We start from the raw sequence: 20,577 nt of genomic DNA, 5'->3' as shown, positions 1-20,577 counted from the left end.
TGCTGCAAGAAAAGTTTTGCTCAACTATGAGGAAAGAAGAACTTCAACAGTAAGATAATGAAATTCTAGGACAGCATGCACAGAGGCAGTGTGGCATCTCCACCACTACAAGACCTCAAGAGGAGGTTAGGAAGCGTCTGGTGACAGAGACACAGACAGCACTGAGGGATGGTAACAAGAGTAGGAGGACATGAGGGGCTGCTCCGTAGCATCAAAGCCATAGCACAAACCCTACTTGGCATCTTGCTGGAGAGCAGTGCTGCGGCTGGTACTGGAGGCTGAGTCTCTCAGTTCCTAATGGAAGTTTGACTGTTTGCTTGTCTTAAGGAGGGAAGGGTTGAACACAATAGATTTTCTCTCTTAACTCTTCCAGGGCTTTTAGCTAGGCTGATCCCCGAGCCCCTGGGCACTGCTGTAGCAGCAGCCTGGAGACCTGGATCAAAGGGGAACACTTCTGGAGAGAGGACATTCATGTGCCATGTAGTACTGAAGGAGTAGTATTCTCCCCTTCCCATTCTTTGCCTGCCTTGTCTGCTTGGAGGACAAATTCTATGAGCAAAGGCTGTCTTTTACCACAGACACTCAGAGCATCTTTAAGGAAGAGGTTCACTTTCAGTGGTTTCATTAAATACTGCTCTGACCACAGACAACACTTTCTTTTTGCCTACATACATGTGCCTAGGTTTCTTTTGTTCAACAATTATGCCAGAGTTGTCATTGTCCTTATCTTTAACAGCCTTCCTTAAAACCCTGTGCCATTTTACAGAGATGGAGACATGAAGGACACAAAACCAGTGCAAAAAGTTAGTAGCTAAAACTTGGGGTTTGTGCTGTATAGGTCAGACCTTTAAAACTGTGGACATAAATGCACATAAACAAACATGCATAGTCATATATATACACATATACACTTTTACATGTATGCCAGGGATCCAATAGGATTTTGTGAATACATCCAGAGTTTCTAAGGTCATGTCTGCTGGCCATACATCATTATCCGTGATACAGATAGATGTTGACATTGATTTTTTTAAATGGCTCTGTCTCACCTGTCTTTGCAAAACAGCCATTTTTATGTATTTAAAAATATATGTATTAATAAGTCTTACAAATTATTGCTGCTTAGAAGAGTTTCCTCACCAACCCTCCCAACTTAGTCTCCACATTATTGGAGGGAATCAAAAGAATGATGTTCCCTGCTGTCTGGCTTTGAATCACTGGCAAATGTTTTATGTAACTCATTTTCTTCCACACAATTAGATTCTAAGGACACAGGGACTAGGCAACTGGGCTCTTTTTTTTTTTTTTCCCCCCTATCTTTTCTTTTCTTTTCTTTTTTTTAATTCAAAGGTCTCAGTAAGCAAAGCATAATGTATTCTGCCCAAACTGTGAGAACAGAGCAATACAGAATAATTTACTCCACTAATGCCAAATTAAAATTCATAACACAATTCTTTAATTACCATCTGAATCCAATTCTCAAAGAAGTTTGCCCTAATTGCATTGTTGATATGCATGGATGCAAATAAGATGTTGACTGTTTCCCTTGTAGCAAATGACTCTGTTTCTAATATGCACACATCTAACAACATGGGGCCAAATTCATCCCTGGTAAAAACCCATTAGAGCCAGCAAAGTTATATTGGGAACAAATCTGAACCACCCTTCTCTGGAAAACTGATCTAGTTATCAGCCACTAAAAATTGCCCCTCCAGTGCCTACAGACAAACGCACTGTCCCTGAGCAAGCCGGTGAAAATCTCCCAGAAAACCCCCAGCAGGCTAGAAAGACAAAAGTGTGAAATGGGCACGTGTGGAACAACATTTGCCAGAAGGTAGCAGGGATGTAGAAGCCCAGATGTTCTACTTTGTTTTGTGACAGCACTGAATAGGGATCCTATTCTTAGCCCACAGCACAGGTGTTTCAAAGGAAGAGAGTGAGAACATCAGGCTGGAGATTAAATAATATTCACCAAAGAAGGCAGAGAGAGCATGGGCATCATTTGGGCATTTCTGTCATCACTGCATGTTTCTCTCAGGTGAGCTAATTAGGTGGAAGCATTTTGAAATATTCTCCTAGTTCCAGAAATGAAATAGGCAAAAAAGTTGATAAATGGTAAATATCTGGCCACAAAGAATTTATCATAATTTTGTGGGGGAAAAAAGAAACAGAAAAAGACCTGTTAGTTATTTCTATCCCATTTTAATGTGTTTCTACAATATATATGTTAAATTAAATATTATCTCAAGTAAAAGGCACCCATGTCCGCATGGGTGCCTGTTGCAATCCCAGAGATGTATAGAGAAGATGGAACTTCTCCCTTGCATTTAGTATAGGAAGTAGAAAAATACCAGGGAAACATTTTGCTGAACATGTTTTCATTTAATTTTTGCCAGCTACATAGGGTGAACTGAAGCCCTCCCATTCACTTTTCATTAGATGTACTGGTCAAAGAGAAATTATATTCACAGTGTGTTTGTTCAGTTGTCTGACTAAGCTGTGTTGTTGGTTGTTTTTTTGTTTTTTTTTAAGAAGATTGGCAAAAGGTGAAGAAATGGGCTTGCTGCCCTTCTTTCTTCTTTTATGATGTTAAAAAAAAGACCTGAAATGTTAGCATTTTGTGTTGATTGCATCAGAAATTCAGTCTACTCTTCTATTCCTGGAAAAATGTCTATGTACACTAACAGAATAAGTTGTTGGAGATACTGGAAATACATATATGAGTAAAACTCCACCAAAAAGACAACTCTTATTATTCAGATGGTTTTAAAGCTGGGGTTTAGTTACTATCTGTGTATCTCAAAGGCTGGAATAGAGTCAGTGGAACTCTCCTGAGTGACTGATGATCTTCTGCAGTTATGGCACCTGCATGGCCTGAAGGAAGCACTTCTCTGCATGGTGGCAGACAAGCCACTGGTGCTGTGAGGTGTGAGGCTCTGGCTCTGGTTGTGCTGCTCAGCCAAGGCAGGAGGGTGGTTAAGCTCTGGTGGCTGGGAAGTTCTGCTGCTGGTGGCCTTCAGCAGAAAGATGAGAAGTTGTGGAGAACATGGAAGAAGAGCTTGGGTGAATGACAGAAAAGTGGAAAATGCCACTGATCAGCCAGTGAATGTATAGGTAGTTGAGAGTTGGAGATCTTGTAGTATTGCCTGTCTGCTTCTGCTTATGATTTTGTTACAGGTAATGTAGGCTTGGAATCTGGAACCAACAGTGAGGGAAACCAGCGCCATGAGGGGATACAAGCTCCACAAACTCCAACTCCACCAGTTATGAGCAAACTGAACTACTGTGTTAAAAACAATGAACAAAAACATTTCTCAGTTACTTGGAGGCCAGAACAGTAGGAATTCAGGTAAGGAGGAAATCAGATATTGATGGATGAGAAAAAATTGCATGTAATTGACATTACTGAAGTCTCTGGAGTGAATGGCTTGGAAGAGATGTTAAAATCTATTTACCTGTGATAAGGTAGTGGAAAGTCAGGTACCTTAAAAGATGTTGGTTTTGGAAAACAGACAATGTCAGTGTTGCCAGAAGTGCCTGGCTTCTCTGGGAAGGTCCTTGTCACCTTTACTCCACGCTTCTGGCTGAACTGTCAGGTTGGAGGCTGCACTCCTGGTTGAGTGGATACTGAGATCCACGGGTGACTGAGTGGGCACTGATTGATTCTTCAACTAGCAAAGCTCAAAGAAGGTATTGTCTGAGATTCATCATTACACACCCCAGCTTCACAACTAAGACAATCAATGTCTTAGCGTTCAATTCACAGAAAGAGAATAACCTAACATGTACACGTGTACATGCTAGAGATCTCAGAAGGTCTCACATATTACAGATGAGCATTTGTTAGCACAAGAAAGTGTTGTTGTGTTGTTGTTGTTTTTGTTGTTGTTTTGAATCGATGGGAGAACTCCATTTTGAATTTAAGAATGAATAAAATGAATTGCTGGACTACATCCAGGGGTCACTGATGTACCAGATTTCACTTCCTCAATAGGTTTAATATATTAAAGCAAACAACAATCTCAACCAGTAGTATATCTGACAATTCAAAAAGGCTTATTTTTCAAAGTTAAAGATAATATTGTGAGAAACTGGCTCTGAAGGAAGATCTACATGAAAACTGAGAGTTTTTTGTAAGGAGCTTGTCAGAGGACCAGAAAGTTTGCCATTTCTCAGCCAAGAAACAAGACAACTTTGCATAAAGTCCATCTGGCTCTGATGAAGGGAAAGCAAGAACTAGAGATCAAAAAAAAAAAAAAAAAATCTACATTCAGTAAGTATAGAAGGAGAAACTACTACAGAAGACTTGAAGTGTACAGATTTAATAAGGAAGCTAAAGACGGGGGAAAATTTATTTTTAGCGAAGCTGAGAACACTGAGAAATAATGTTTAAGTGGCTAAAATCATCCTAACTCTGTTGCCAACAACCCAGAGTACCAGAATATAAACACAGATACCATATTTAAATCCATGGTACTATAGGACAGAAATTACTAGCTTCCACCAGTGTGTCTCTATGGCTAGCAGCAATCTGCTCAGAACAACCACTGTTTGTCACCTCATATCTCATTTCTTTGAGGCATTGAGTTTTCTTGACAATACACATAAATTTTACAGATATTATCTTAATATTGAATAGTGTTTTAATTGAAAAAGATAACAAATACAAAGATGTTAGATCTTCAGAAGTCACAGATGTAGAAGCTGTCATGTTATGGGTCATTTTGAGGCATCTTGTGCTATTCAGATCACAGAATCATAGAATGGTTTGGGTTGGAAGGGACCTTTAAGTTCCAACCCCCTGCTATAGGCTCCCTCTACACCAGGTTGCTCACAGCCCCATCCAGCCTGGCCTCAAATGAGGGCGCATTCACAACCTCGTTGGGCAACCTGTTCCTGTGTCTCACCACCCTCACAGTAAATAAGATCTTCCTGATATCTAGTCTAAATCTACCCTCTTCCAGTTTAAAGCCATTTCCCATTGTCCTGTTGCTATCTGCTCTTATAAAAAGTCACTTCCCAGCTTTCCTGTAGGTCCCCTTCAGGTTCTGAAAAGCTGCTATAAGGTCCCTCTGGAGCCTTCTGTTTTCCAAGCTGAAAATCCGCAGCTCTCTCAGCCTGTCCTCGTAGGGGAGGTGCTCCAACCCTCTGATTATCTTTGTGGCCCTCCTCTGGACCCGTTACAACAGCTCTATGTCCTTCTTGTGTTGGGGGCCCCAGAACGCAGTACTGGATGCAGTACACCAGGTGGAGTCTCAGGAGAGCAGAGTAGAGAGGCAGAATCATCTTCCTTGATCTTCTGGTCATGCTTCTCTTGATGCAACACAGGATACAGTTTGCTTTCTGGGCTGCAAGCGCACATTGCCAGCACATGTTGAGTCTTTTATCAACAGACATTCCCAAATCCTTTTCCTGAGGCCTGCCCTCAAACCATTCTCCGCCCAGCCTGTAATTGTGCTTGGGACTGCCCTGACCCAGATGTAGGACTTTGCACTTGGCCTTGTTGAACTTCATGAGGTTGGCATGGGCCCGCCTCTAAAGCCTGTCCAAGTCCCTCTGGATGGCATCCCTTTCCTCTAACATGTCAACTGCACCATTCAGTTTGGTGTCGTCTGCAAACTTGCTGAGGGTGCACTGAATCCCACTGTCCATGTCAACTAGAAAGATGTTAAATAACACTGGTCCCAGCACTGATCCCTGAGGAATGCCACTCATCACTGATCTCTACTTGGACAGTGAGCCATTCAGAGACAGCAGCTCTCTGAATGTAATCATCCAGCCAATTACATATCCATACGATCAACAAGTACATACAAAATAAATAGAAACATATATGATATTGTTGCTAATTGGGAGGTATATTTTTTTGAAGATTAGTGCTTGTTTTATACTCGTGAATTGATTGCTGGTAACCTTTCTGGGTGATGGAAAAGTGGATAGAAAAATAAACAAGAAAGTCTTACAGAGTCATACATATAGCTTGGCAAACTAGTCAAGTCAAAGAAAATGCATTTCAGTACAGACAAACGCAGAGAGTTGAACAGAGAATAAGAATGGTGGCAGACTTTCACAGCAGTGGATCTGGCAAGCAGTGGCTCCAAAAGTAGTAGCGCTCTTAGAGATAAACAGTTCAAAGCAAGTTCCAAATCCCAAGCTGTTACAAAACACCTAATGTACTCACTGAATCACAGAGTGGGAAGCAGCTTCAGTAGTGACTTTATGATGGACATGTGTCTGTGTTTCAGAAAAGATGTTGAAAAATTCAAAAGGGAATTAAATATAAATTTTAAATATAAATATACATATATGTATGTATGTAGATATATATATGCACACATATTTTCCAAGCTTGAGAGAAAATGTTTTGCATTTGCAGCCTTTGAGAGATCTATTTTTTCTATTGAGAATAAGAGTAAAATGTTACATGAGTGCTGGAGATGCACCTTCAAGCCAAGAAAATATTGGGTGCTAATGGACTCTTCAAGAAGCAATCCGGGATCTGAGAATTGAAAGAAGAAAAAAAAGTAACGTAAAAATTAATCACTAGAATACATTTAAAACTGTAAATTTTCCGTGTCTTGACGTATTTTTTGGTCATTACCACTTTCAAGAAAATGTCCTGCAAGCAAAGCTATTCCCTGCTGTAGTGCCAAGTAAATGATTGAAGACAGGGTAATGGGAGCTGAGATGCAGGTGGCAAGCAGAGTTGAGCCAGTACTGAGATCAATGTCTGTACCAAATGAGACAAGTTCCATTACTTCTTCTTTTGGGATAAGGTGGGGACTCAAAGAGAAAGGACAGAAAAACAGAGCAAAGAAGCTGTTACCATCAACATAGCTAAATGCAGCACAAGTAGTTTGCTGTATATGATGTGGGTGGTACTGTGGGGATCTCCCTGTATGTGATGCAGGTGGTACTGTGGGGTTCTCCATCTGTGTGCAGCTGGGTTTAGCCCTACTAAGCCACCTGAGAAAGACAGACAGGGAACTGCTTCTTTTTTCCATACTGACACTGCTGGATTAAAATGGGGAGGCATAACCTCTTTGCTCCTACATGCCTATACGGGAAAAAGAACTACTTTTTCTTTTGATGGTCCCCAATTGCGAAAAGAAAAAAAAAGCTATAGCCAAACAGAAGATTCTTGCTGTGGAAAATAGTGCAGGAACACAGGCAAAGAGACTCCTAGAGGACTGGTGATAAAATGAAATTTCAGATGGCAAGCATGAGTTTTGCTCAGAACAGAGTCTGGGTCCATCTGAAATAGTGTAATGCTGTTCCACAGGGCCTGCCCAGATTTGGTGGGACAGGCATATAACATTTGGCAAGCATCGTGCCAGATTTCCTTCAATTTAGGCTTTAGTTGGCATGGCTCACTTCTTTTGATTGTGACAAAGAAATCCCAGGGATAAAGCTCACCCTGGGCTTCTACCCCCCCATGCATCCCTGAAACCATCAGAAAGCAGAATTCAGGACAGACTGAGATGTCCTCTGCTTGAGCTGGAGATGGAGCACTGGATTAAAACCGCCATCGGTTGGAAGCTATAGTTTGCCACTCATTATAAGCAGGTACTTTCAATGTATGATTTTGAGTTAGAAACAGCTGTGTCCCTAAAAGTATTAGAACAGTCCCATTTTGTTTCCAGAATATCAAAACATATTTAATAAGGAGAGTGAATGGTGTTGTGTATATAGCTTTTATAGTTGGGAGAATAATAATGTCAGAATTTTGTTTCAGCATCGTTTAAAACTGTGTGACAAGCATTCCCATCAATGCTTGTCATGCAGGAACAGGAACAAGTTATGAGGTCTGAGAAAGAGAATATAAATTGGTGTATATACCAGCAGTTTCTCTGTCTGTCTTTTAAACCACTTCTGGCTGTTAAATTATCTAAAATCTGTTTCACAAATCAAAGACTGTGTGAGACAGGAGCAGGGCACCTTGATGTTTGTTTAAATTTTCACTGACAATATTACATATGATTTTCCAAGAAATATCATTTTTAATTCGTCTTCTGTTCATTTAAGTGGAAGAACACTCACTAAATTTCTAGCACAATGCTGTCTCATGTTAGTTCATAAGCTTTAGAACTGTAAAGTCTTCAGAATGAAAGAATTTAGAACTCAGATATTTTCTCTAACCTATGACATGAATTATTTTTTTTATTATCTTATTGATTCTCTGAATTTCAGATAACTACTTTCACACTGGATCTATTTTCATCCTTCAGTCATATCTGTAATTCAGCTTTTTGGTCTGCCAGCAGAGGGAAAAGGGGCAACTTCTGCCACTGCAGACAGTGTGTCACACAGACAATAATTATTACAGCTAACAGTAAAACAGCTCAGAGAAAGGTGCCCTGCATTGAGGAGCTGCCGTCAGCTGATGGTGTACATAGGGACGCAGCTGTTGCTGTTTTGGTGGAGAGCAACAGGGAAAGAGAAGTTCCACTTTCCTTTTTTTAAACGAAATAAGAAATCTCAGCCAGATATGCCTCTACAAATCCTCACTTTGCCAACACAGGCAAACTCACCTTTTGCATGGCTCTGTAACATTGTGACTGTGGTGGAACCTGGTTGTTACAGCACACATTATGCCACTTGCCCTAAACTGTGGTTATGTTTTGGCTTGAGGTCCGTACAGCTTCAGACTTAGCTGCAGACTGTAAGGTAGGGATGCTGTGGGTTTTTGTGTGTTTTTGTTTTTCCCTGAGCAAGAGATTTCATTTCTTTTAATGGACACTGTTGTGCTCTTATAAAAAGGAGAGCATGGAAGTGCTGTGATCTGGCTGCCTCTGCATGCCCCAGCCATGAATCGGGCATGGATATTTAGAATTACAAAGCAAGTGGGAGGTATACTGCTACACAGTACATGGCACAGAAACTGGTGTAAGACATGGAAACCAAGGGGGAAAAGTGTTGTTTTAAACCTTCCTGAGGGGAACTCTTTGACCCTGCTAATTGAAAATGTTAAAGTCTGAGAGTAAGCAGACATTTGTTGTAAAACATGCCTCAGTAAATAAACCTGGGAAAAAAAAAAGGTGAAGTTTCAAAGCAGCCATTTAAATCCGTATGTGCAATGGGTACCATCTGCAGTGAAACCAAATAGTGCATCATAGCACTTGTGATTTATCACAGTGTCATGAGATGAGCAAAAGAGAAATGCTGCAGACCACTTCAGCCAGAGGGCTCCTTTGGGTGAAGCAGGCTTTATTTTCGGAGGGTCATTGAGTCACTGAGAGATCACTTTCAGTGGTACAATATTTGTCAGCATGGACCAACAGCTTGAGCTGCTGCTGTGGATGTCTGTTGACACCACTCTGCTCTGCTCAGCCCCATGGCAGTGTAGGAAATTTACCACAAGGTGCTGTGGGACAACAGTGCCACGTAGGCAGTAATAAGCATCACCTGCTTTGGAAGTGCTTTCTGCTTGTGAGAGCAGTTAGCCTAGAAAGTGGAGTGTGTGCTGAATCACTTCCAGATCAATATACACGATACCCAGCCATTAGTGACTTGCATTGGTTCAAGAGAGCAGTGCATTCGGAAGTTGCAGTGTGTGTGACATCTGTTCAGGTGATCCTAATGGACTTTATCAGCTTTTTGGAGAGGTCTTGTATGTGTTTAGTGCATCAGAAGAGTGACAGAACAATATGCTAATTTATTTTAGGAGCACCTGGAGTTACAGAACAAAGCTTTGGGATTTATGTCTGACATGGGGCAGCTTGCTATGAACATGCTAAAGATGGGTGCAGCCTTTATATGTAATTTTGGATTCCATATTTTAAGATTTAATACCCAATGCTGTGCAAGGTTGTAAAGTGTGTGCTAAGAAATAGCTAAGGCAAATACTGCAGCTGGGATCTTAAATGAAAATCATCCTAAGCTTGTTTCTGATCTGAGATACCAGAAAGGCATCTTGCTTCATTTTCACTGCAGGACAGATAAGGCAGCACCAAGTCAGGAAAATTCACTTCTCTCTGAATTACTGATGAATTAGCCTACCGGCATTATATCTTAAAGCTAATGCTATTTAGTATTCACTTTGAACCCTCCTGCTATGACTCAGTCAGGGGAGGCTCACAGCCAAATGTGGGCTGACATCATCAGATGTGATATGGTACAGTTTTCATCTTTCAGACTGGCTCCACTGAGTAAAGGTCATAATAAACTTCTTACTAGAAGGTAAAATTAATGTGATTGAAAAGATACTTGGTAGAAAATATATATCTGGAGAAAACCAGAATGCCTTTTTTTGGTGCCTACCTGCTTTTCCATCACCCAGGAAGTTCTCATCAAGCTGAGTGACATCAGGGGTGACACCACCTAGCCAGGCAGTATCATTGTGAGGACAAAGACACTGGGTAATCACAGAGAAAACTGAGGCCTGAGTAGACCTTCCATGATCAGCAGGTTTCATGGGTTTGTCATACTGCCTGGCCAGATGAAGAAAGCCCTTGTTTACCAGTGGAGTGACGTAAGGTGCTTTCACAGCTTAGTTTTTCACCCTCCTCATGGAAGGTGGGGACCAATCCTCCTGTGGTCAATCATAACTTACCAGGTCTGCTTTTGTAGCTGGTCCAGGAAGGGGGGCGAGGTGCCCTTTCCTTCACCTTGTGAGCTGCAGGGAGCAGGGCATCATGGAAATATTCTCAGGAGGCTCCATGGTCACTCTGCTCCTCCTGGCTGCCTTGTGACACAGGTTGCTTTTAACAAGGTGAATGCTGTTATGTTTCCAGCAACAGATGTGCTCAGGGAGCAAGAAAGCGTCAGGGGTTCCTGAGCAACACAGCAGTAAAATCCAAATCTGAAAGCAGCATGTCTGTTACACAGTCCTCTTACGCCTTCAGATGTATTTTCTTTCTGAATAATCCCTTTGGACACTTTAATTGGGGTTTCTACCTCTTTGTTCCAGTGATTTGGAATAGTGAGTGTGATTTGCAGTGCAGAAGTAAAGAGGAACAGGAGGAAGACATGATGTATGCTGACCCTCTGCATCACCAGGAGATGCTCTGTCAAAGTGTTCAACTTTTCCTTCTGTAAGTGGACATAACCAGGGGTCTATCTCCTCCCATATGTCTGGTCTTGCAGTCCCAGAACTCATTCACAATTCTGTGTTTTTCTGAAAAGTAGGTCATTTCTCTTGGCAAAGAAGAAATGAGTCATAGGAGTTTTGGCCTTGGAGAAGGGAGACAGCCTTGGGCACCAGGGACATAGCAAGTACAGAGAGGTGGAGGCTCTTCAATGTGTGTTTGTTTGGACACAAAGCCATACTGAAGCTGTAGTGGAATAGATGATTTAAAGTAGCAGAATGAATTTGAGAAAGAGAGGGAACCTGGATGCCTCTTGGGCTGCTCATTTGCTAATTATTTTTTTAATAATTGCCACTTTACATTCCTGGGGTGGCAAACAGTCCAGATCAAGACAAGAGGGATAGCAAAGAGGTTATATATTGGCAAAGTACTGAGGAAGTTCTGTCTAGAAAATAGCTTTAGGGTAACACCGTGAGTTTGCACAAGTTATTGGAGAATGAAATTCTGCTATTTCTTTTAAATTGAAAAAAAAAAAGATAAATTATGAAAAAGAAAGACCAATGACATTTGAATTCCAAACCCAGACTTACTTTGCTGTTTGAGAAACTCTTTGGGGTTTTGCAGTGATGTTTGGATGCAGATATTTCCGTAAGAATTGTGCACTACCGGGGTTACTCAGCCTCAGCACTAAGGAGCCCTTCCACAGACTGAACCTCTCTTGCTATGACCATACATTCTTTTCTGAGCCACTCCATTTTTCCATGTTTTTCTCAAGTGCAAACCCAGCGTCCTGTGGAGACAGAGTAATCTTCGAGAGCTGAGGAGGTGAACCAGTGGTGGGAGGATGCCTCATGCCCTTGGAGGCTAACAGGTGTAAGCCCTAACTCAGCCCAAGGCAGTGCTAGAGTTCTCATGCAGTCTCCTGCTTTGGGGGTTGCATGAGCTTCTATAGCTGGGGTGTCCCAGGAGTGTGATTTAGGTGAGCTTTGCTGCTAAGGCAAGGCAAGGGCACCCTCTGAGGCTGGCTGCTGGGCTAGGAGCATGGCTGGAAGCCTGACTCCCTGCAGGTCCCCTCGGAGTGAGAAGCAAGATACTTAAACAAATTAAGAGCTCTCCTTATCAAAATAAGCAAGCTCCCTCTCCCAAATTTTGTTTTCTAATGGCATATTCCTGAATTTAGGCCAGCATTTCTGATGATCCAAAGCATTACATTTTCTGCTCATGACTCCCTAAGCCATACAGGTTTTCAGTAGATATTTTGCTAGCAATTAAAATTGGAAAACTTTTTTTGAACAACGGGAGAGAAAGGACAAAAATGAAACAAACTTTTGGAAACGGGAACCATCTTTTCTTCTGCTGTGGGCTCTGCTTGGAGTTCATCTCACCAGCAATGAGTATTGGTCCCTGCTGGTACCAAAGCCAGACCCTTGGAAGGGAGCTGCTGAGGGCTCTTTGAGGGACCAGGGAACCTCCTGGTTCCAAGCTCAGCTGTCACCTCTTTGGCAGCGAGGATAAGGTAGGCCAACCACAGCTTTGCTTTTGCTACTGATTTCATATTAAGACTGTTCCAAAAATCAGCTGATAGTCACAGTGTTAACGTCCTCGGATTGATGGATGGAAGTCCCTGCCGAAACAAATACAAGTGCATTGCTGATCTCTTCCTTTCTTTCATAGGAGGAAGCCCTCACAGCACAATAGTTCTCACTGTGATTTTTTACTCATGACACCATGTTGTTCCAGGCTGTGCATTGTTTATATTTCATAGTACAGTACAGGGCATTCCATTTCCTTCCTCATATTCAAACCTGAGCATTCACATACTTATTCTATGACATGGAAAGCCATACTTCCTTCTGGCAAAAAATGCATGCCTTTGGAAGCCTTGCTTGAAATCCTCACTGTGAGTTGAATGGCTCTTTATTGTTAGCAGAGAGGCAAATCTTAACACTTCTTGAGTGTGGGAAAGGTAAAAGCCCTTTGCATTACAGTGCCCCCCCTTTACTTCTTAATAGATGTGTGATGTCCTCTGCAAAGTGAATAATATGAACTTTTTTTTTTTTTTTTCCTTTACCAAGATAAGCAATTTACAGTGGCACAGACAGTCTGCTCTGTTAAGAATCTGGCACCATTTGCAGTGGCTGGAGCAAGAGACTCAGCAATAGATCAGTGCTAATTTCTCTTCACACAAATAATGGCACTGATGACTCTTGACCATGTGACAGGTTTGTGAGTGATGAGTCTTGAGACTCCAGTAGTGACACTTTTCTTTCTCCACACTGGTAAATTATTCATTATCGGTGCAGCTCTGGGTAAACATAATAAGAGAGAGTGGGAGAGAAGAGGGATTATGTTGCTAATGATAGAAACTGCTGACGAGTCCGTTAGGCTCAGGGTTGAGGCTGGGATTGGGGTGGAAAAAAAGCTTGTAATGTACATACCAGTTCAGGCAGTGTGTTATACCCATCTCATAATATAACAGTCAAGGTTTATTTCACTAGTATTTCTCAGAAGTGCCTGTAAGGATAAGCAGGAATCTGGCAATGTGAGAAGCAATATAGAAATCACTCTATATTGATTGCAGTTGGTTTGATGTTGGTCATTCCATTTGTTTATTTTGTTGGGCTTTTTTCCCCACTCTATTTACGTGAAAATCCCACCATTCTTTCATTAAACTTTTTATTTGTAGTGCTTCTGAACACTGCTAAACGTTTTCTTCATTACAGCCTAAAATTGCCCTTTGCATCTTCTTTGCTCCTTTGGGCACACAAAACAGAATACACAAGAGCAGTGGCAGCCTAATAATGGACTGATAAAGCTTTATATCCAGAGAAAGAAAAGTTCACAAGGTAAATAGATTGGGATGACCTAAGGGCTAGAGGATTCCTTACCAGGCTCAATGCTGCTACTCAAACCTACAATACTTTGTTAATGTCAAACCTGAACATCCACTGTGTGGATAACTGACTTGGATGTAATTTCAGAGGTTTGTGATGTGTTCCTATGACCTGAGGAGCAGTGAAGTAGCTCTGTGGCTGGCAGTAGCAATTATTGGTGTGCCCTTACAGAAGCAATGAGAACCACTCAAGCTTGGACTGGAATGAAGGGGTACCAAACCTCCCAGTAACTCAGCTGGTCTTCAGAGAAGTTGCGTCCGCACCCCGTGCTGCAGACTTCAGGAGAAGCAGACTGCAGAGGAGAGCATCCCACCTTCCTCCTTGCAGCTGGGGGAGAGCTGCCCCTTCCCAGCCTTCTCCTCTGGCCCTGAGCATTGTCTCTGGGATCTGGGAGGAGGCCAGGAAGGACACCACACGTGAGGGAGACATAGCAGTGAAGGAGTGTGACCAGGGAGTTCCAGGTGCTCCCAGCCTGGAGAAGATGCCTCTTGTCAGGAGATGCTGTGATCTTTTTTCCAGAAAATGAAAATTTTTCCACTTTCCCCACCCCCTTACCCTGAGCTGTGGTAGTTTTTACTCTATCTCTGAGAAGTGTCCAGCTCCAGTGTGGCTCTCTGAATGTCAGGAGCTATTTTGGTCCTCTCTAGGAAGAATTCCTACATCTCCCATCTGTGTCTGTACCTGATGGCTGTCTGTCATGTTGAAGTCTAACCAAGAGAGCGCTCTGAGCCCAGAGAGCATCCTCGCCAACCCTCCACACTGCATATAAATGCACAGCTTCCCTCGTCTGCCTATAGGCCTGGGCACAAGAGCTCTTTTCGGATTAATTTATTCTGTTCCCACTCTGAATCCCATCCCCATGAGCTGATTTGATGCCAGATCCTGCGCTGAAGGTGAAGTGTCCCCCTCCTCCTTGGGGCTGCTGCATGGCAGGATCAGGGGGAAAAAGCAGTCTCCATCAGCATTTCCAGAGCCTAATTTTGGTCACAGCCCCTGGGGGGTATTGCAGCATCACTCAACATCCCGTGGGGTCACCCTGGCTCTGCCCAGCAATGCAGTGATGTCCAAGGCTGGCACAGCTGCTGGCAGACCTGGCACAGCTCAAAACAGAAGTAAAGCAGGCAATGGGCTGATGAAGGGGAAAACCTGTTTGAAAACAAATTAGAACAGAAAGCCAGACAGTAACAAACACCACTGCTGGCGGGATGCCTTCCCCCTTGTATTGCCATCCTTTGTCTCCCTCATAATCTTTATAGTCTTACTGTGTCTGCGAGGGAAAGGAGGCAAGAAGATCTCAAAATTAACTCTTTGTTAACTAAAGAACAGAAAATGTCCCCCTATTTGAACATGTTCTGGTGAAAAATAGAGCTTTGGCATTTTCTCCTACTGGTACAGTCACTTTATATGCCCTCTTTAATTTTTCTTTATTTTGCAATGGTGGAATACAAAATAAAAATCTTTGTTTACAGGTAGTCACTTCAAAAAGTGAATATACCCCCATGTGAAAGTTTGTTTTTATACTGCAATAGATGGTAATGGCTCAAACCTCCCCCATTACTATATCTCTAGCAAAAGAGAGATGGAAAAACAAGGGAAAAATGTTTAGCTCCTTTTTCAAGGGAGTAGATGTGGGCTCAGGAGCCCCCTTCTGCTGCTGGACACCTTTAATTGCGACTTCATGACAGCAGCCCTGTATAAACCTTCCAAACAGCCCCCAACAGGATGGGGAGAAGCTAAGAAGGAGTCTTAGCCTTAGTCCTACTTCCTTACTCTGATCCAGTCAGGTGGTCTACCTGTGGTTTCACCTGGGGAACAGAGGACTCAGAACTGCTGTACCACATATTCTCATCCAACTCTGTGAAGAATGTGAAGAAGTAGTCCCTGAATCTTCTCTTGGGGTTCCAGCTAGCAGGTTGCACAGCACAAAGCAGTATTTTTTAATATACTTGAATGATAAGCACTTGAAAACAGAGGCAGATAAAACAAGTGCTTAGAGCTCCTTTGCTACCGTGTCATCATAACTATGCAAATTTGCTAAAGAATTGATTTCTAAGCAGAGTAAAGGACAGGTTATAAGCATGTTGTTCTGTTTAATCATGCAGGTGTTTTCATATACAAATATTTGTCAGCCAAACCCTGGGAAATGTTTATTCCTTAAGTCTACAAACCAGAAGAAGGAGGAAAAGAAAAAGATGACATGGTTCTCAGGCAGTGAAAGCCAGAAGGAACTCCATTTTTCATTTTTAGTACATCTGTAAAGTTGTTTTTTTTTTATTATTTTTTCATTTTTTTATTTTTTTCCTTCAAAGTTCTTCAAGGTGATTCATAGTGTTGGTACTTAAAGAGATATACGAGCTCAAGGCTACCCATTTAAAAAGCCTGAGAAACTAACTTGAAGGAGAGATCTCTGAACAATCTGTTTAAGCAGACACGACGCTGCATCTGGGTGCGTTTTCTTATTTATTTTACGGCCAAAGCAATGTGGTAATGCTGCAGGATTGGCTCAGTGCTGCTTAAAGTTTGAGCTGATGTCAGAAAGTGCCAGGCAAAATGACAGGGGAAAGTGCATCCCTTATTCATCTCATGCAATGATGGCTGTTTTGTTTGGAGCCACTGAAATGATGCAAATAGAGCTATTTTTTTAATGTTTCACAGCAGTCTCTTCCCACGCTCTGATGCTTGAAGGGGCACCCCACAGACAAAATTTGATTTATGCTATTTTTGATTTATATATGAGTTTACGTTTATTTAGCTTATGAAGCATTTAAAATATTTCTTTACAATTCCTTTATCCATGCAGTATCTTTCCGCTAATAGGACATATAACAGACAAATATTTGTCTATTATGTGAGTAGCCATTCTGTTTAATTTCTGAAATGTTTAAAATGTTTCAAAGAGGTTTCCACATGAAAAGCCTTTTGAGAAACATCAGCAAAACAGTGTGTAGGTTTGGGCAGGAATACAATAGCTGTTTGTTTGTTTGCTACGGATTTGTGTGTGTGTTAGCGGGGAAAAAGCACTGCAGATGAAAAAGAATGAGGAAAAGGCAGGGCTGGGGCTCTTAAAATCTCAGAATCATTAGGACTGGAAAAGACCACTAAGATCAACCAGTCCAGCCTTCCATCTACCACTGACCATGTCCACCATGCCGACTCTTCTTTATCCCCATCTGTCCATGACCAAGCATTTACAGCACACACCTGAGACACTGGAGGCAACTGCTATATAAAATACTGCACTCTTGATTTCTCACCTCCCAAGAGAAGTGGGCAATGGAGTGTTGCAATGTCTGGGCATGTTTAATCATCCCCACTGGTACCCACTGGGGATGGAACTCAAAATATGCTCTAGTCTGGGCTCTAAAACCCAAATATCTTACCTCCTTGTTTTCCAAAGACAAGGCTTGAAAATCCATCTTGAGGGGATGAGGAATTGGCATGAATAGTAGAGATTGCATCAACAGTAAGACTTAAACAAAATTCTGCCTAGAAGAACTTGGTAGCAATGCTGATGTCAGTGGTTACCTGGAAGAAAGAAAAAAAAATTGGTCTTGAGTGGTTCTCCAGAGAAAAATTGGTCAAGAAAAAAGGGAAATTAATCCTAAGTCTGCTTCATGTTGTGTACTTGCATCTCAGTGCCATGGTCCAACCCATTGGACCATGGGAAGAAGTAGCATTTCTGTGGTTCTTTGGCTTTTTTCCACTCCTTAGAGTTAATGAAATGAAATGTGCATATGATTTAGGTACTTAGGGAAGAGTAGAAAGGAAGTAAATCCTACACTCAGGTCAATCTGAACTCATCTGGGTATAGATGTATTTGAAAGGACACGGTCAGCCTGTGTCCTGTCCCATCGTACAGCATTGGGTCATCAAGGGGAAAGCAGTGAGGAAAAAGCACCACAAAGTGTTCAAGGTGCCAAACAGACCAGCAATGTCCTGTCTGCAGCCTGCTCCCCAGGCGCTTACAGCAGTTGCGAGAGATCTGCAAAGAGGCACTTACAGCAAAGGCACAAAGGGCTCCCAGGCAGACCCTGGTAATGAGAAAGTAGAACATGCCCCCAAATCTCAGCTCTAAAATGGCATTTCTGTGGAGTGTGAAGCAGAAGATATAGCTTATTTCTTCTCAACATTTTTCATGCCATCATCTGTAGCAGATTAATTAAGCTATGGCCGTGAGATTACAGGAAACCTGGGGTGGTCGATAAAGAAAGTGTTTCAGCTATTGCTCCTTATGGGCTCCTGTTATTTTTCTTTCTTGCCAGCTCGAGGTAATATCTTGATTGCTGCCAGTTTGTTTCATGTCAGGGCCAGCACAGTGCTGGCTTGACATGTGCACTAAGCACGCTGACAGCAGCTAGGAAGTTCATTGATGCTGGGATGGCAAGAAATGAATGGACTCCAGAAGCAGCAAAATGCACTCATAGTACATCAAGGCGGAGGCTTCACTTTCCCGTGAGATACTGGGCTATTACTTGTCTGTGAGACACACTTCAACACATTGTGTCAAACGGCAGAATCATGAGAAAACTTGCAAAGTATTCCCATTAAGGCTAATTGATTTTTAAATACTCTATTATCCAAAGTTGGCATCTAATTATTTCTTTCAGGATCCTGACACGTTCCTGGTCGTCACAAGAAGCAATGATTGTTCTGAACACAGTGCTGCAGTGGGCAGCAGAGCATCCATCTGAAAGGGAAAGACGAGACTTTTTATATCTTTTCTAGCTGACATGTCTGAGGCTGCTGCAAGAGGAATTGTGGTGCAGTAAAGATGTGTGAGATGAACTGATGGGAAGCTTGGGGATGCAGGCAGGCTCCAGCTGGAGCAAGACTTCTACACAGAGATCAAACTGTTCAGGCAGATAATTTATTACCTTTCTCAAACAAATCAGGTTGGCCTAAGGGTCATTAATGTTTATAGTGAAGTCCTAATTAAGCAAATATAAACCTTATGCTCAGCAGAGATCACATTAAAAAAGAAAATAATCACATACATTGTCTTTCTTGTGCTTGCCTCTGCCTCCGATTTCGTGATGCCAATATTAATTGACTAACAGCAACAGAAATTGCATTGAATGTTGGAGAAACATTGGAGCCAACCAGGGCTGTCATCCACAGCAAGCACAGCCCCTGTACAGCAAGCTGTGGGGCCCAGCTCTCCGCTGGCTTGTGTTTGGAGTGTCATTTCTGTCTGTACAAGAATGATGTGAAATCAGGAGGATGCCTTTCACCTTCCTACAAATGGCTTCTCAAGGTGTCTGTGCTCCTCCGTGCGAAAGCAAGCGCTCCCATGCATTGAGAGCTTCTCTCGATACTAAGAAAATGGCCAGAGAAGGACAAAAGTAAGGGATCTGGGCCATGGTTTGGTCCACATGTCCACACATGGGGGTGCTGCCCTATACAAACCACCACACATACATCCTTTGTAAAGAAAGGAACACAAAACGGCAGCTGTGAGACAGGGGGAGGACTTGTCATCATTAAAACATGCAGAAAAATCAAAATACGCTTGCTACCTAGGCCATCAGTGTAAAATATTGTTGTGCAGCTCATGTTAATCACAGGGGAAAACATGCTGAAATTGCTCAGATTTTTACAATTTGCTTTTTGAGATGCAACAATTTCTCCTCAGTATCCTGACCTGCCATATTGGTTGCTTCATACTTAATGCTCACTCATGCAGGCCAGCCAGAAATAAAGTATTTCCACAGATTAAAACTGCCTCAAACACATATGGGTTTGGTTTAAGAGAAATAGATGGAGTTTGAAACTATTACTATTTCAGGAAATGAAATACAGTTTTTCGTTTTTGTAAGGTCTTTAAATATTTTATGAAGTACCAATGTTTGCTTGTATTTTTTTTAAAACACCCTCTTATGTATTTTATTATGTACTTTAGTTGGAAAGACACCAAAAGGAGGGGGAGGAGGAATCTTACACCTATGTACAGAACTGGGTTACTGACCTGTATTATTGTAACAGGAATATATGGACATAACAGGGCAAATACTATTAATTTCTTATATTTATTTGTTAGACACATTTCTGTGATTAAAAAATACACAAATATTTGGTAAAAGAACATTGCCCTAGGTAAGATGAAGTAACTAGTGTATTCTAAGCATGAAATAAATATTCTGTAATAGTGTTCTTTAATCTAATTGCCTAATTACTTTTGCTCTTTATCTGGAAAGAGTCATAAGAAAGTGTTTGGGACAAGTGATTAGACTGGGCTGGTAGGAGCCCCTTGAATCACTGAAGACAGGTAAATGGGTACGACCAGGCTAGTTTTGGCATCTGCATGCAGAGTCATACACTGTAACTACAAAACAGCATGTTCTGAGTCTGTGTTTTCTCTGGGTAGTAGTAGCAGGAACACTGTGTTCATTTAAATTAAACCAGTTCCTTGGATAATAACAAAGTAATTAAAGAAGCCACCGAGGAAAAAGAGCCAATTTATTTGAATCATGTTCATAAAAACTACAACAAGTGCCTGAAGGTACAAAATAATGTAGTTAAGATGGCAGATTGATGATTTTTAAAAATGCATCTTGATATTAATTTAAATTATTGTCCCTAGTCCGAGAATAATAATGGATGTGAATATTTAATTTGGGGATAGGAATGATTCCTTCAGCTAAGTTAAATTCAGAGAA

The 20,577-nt window shown here is 41.8% G+C and overlaps 1 long non-coding RNA gene across 3 annotated transcripts; it reads left to right on the top strand.

Moving 5' to 3' along the window:
- Positions 1-1,487: 1,487 nt before the first annotated feature.
- On the top strand, positions 1,488-18,803 carry LOC116227502 (uncharacterized). 3 transcript variants are annotated; one of them, XR_016465632.1, is made up of 4 exons: positions 1,488-2,038; positions 3,178-3,349; positions 10,910-11,033; positions 18,529-18,803. It is a non-coding gene; the product is annotated as an uncharacterized LOC116227502 (long non-coding RNA). The 3 variants fall into 3 exon arrangements; XR_016465631.1 differs by lacking the exon at positions 18,529-18,803 and adding an exon at positions 11,803-12,105; XR_004166577.2 differs by lacking the exons at positions 10,910-11,033; positions 18,529-18,803 and adding an exon at positions 6,377-6,535 and having other exon boundaries at positions 1,501-2,038.
- Positions 18,804-20,577: the final 1,774 nt, after the last annotated feature.

The sequence above is a fragment of the Phasianus colchicus genome, chromosome 3 (assembly GCF_987193195.1).
Source record: "Phasianus colchicus chromosome 3, bPhaCol1.hap1.1, whole genome shotgun sequence".
NCBI lineage: Eukaryota > Metazoa > Chordata > Aves > Galliformes > Phasianidae > Phasianus > Phasianus colchicus.
The sequence above is the reverse complement of the archived record's forward strand: the minus strand, read 5'-3'. Positions and strand labels throughout refer to the sequence as shown.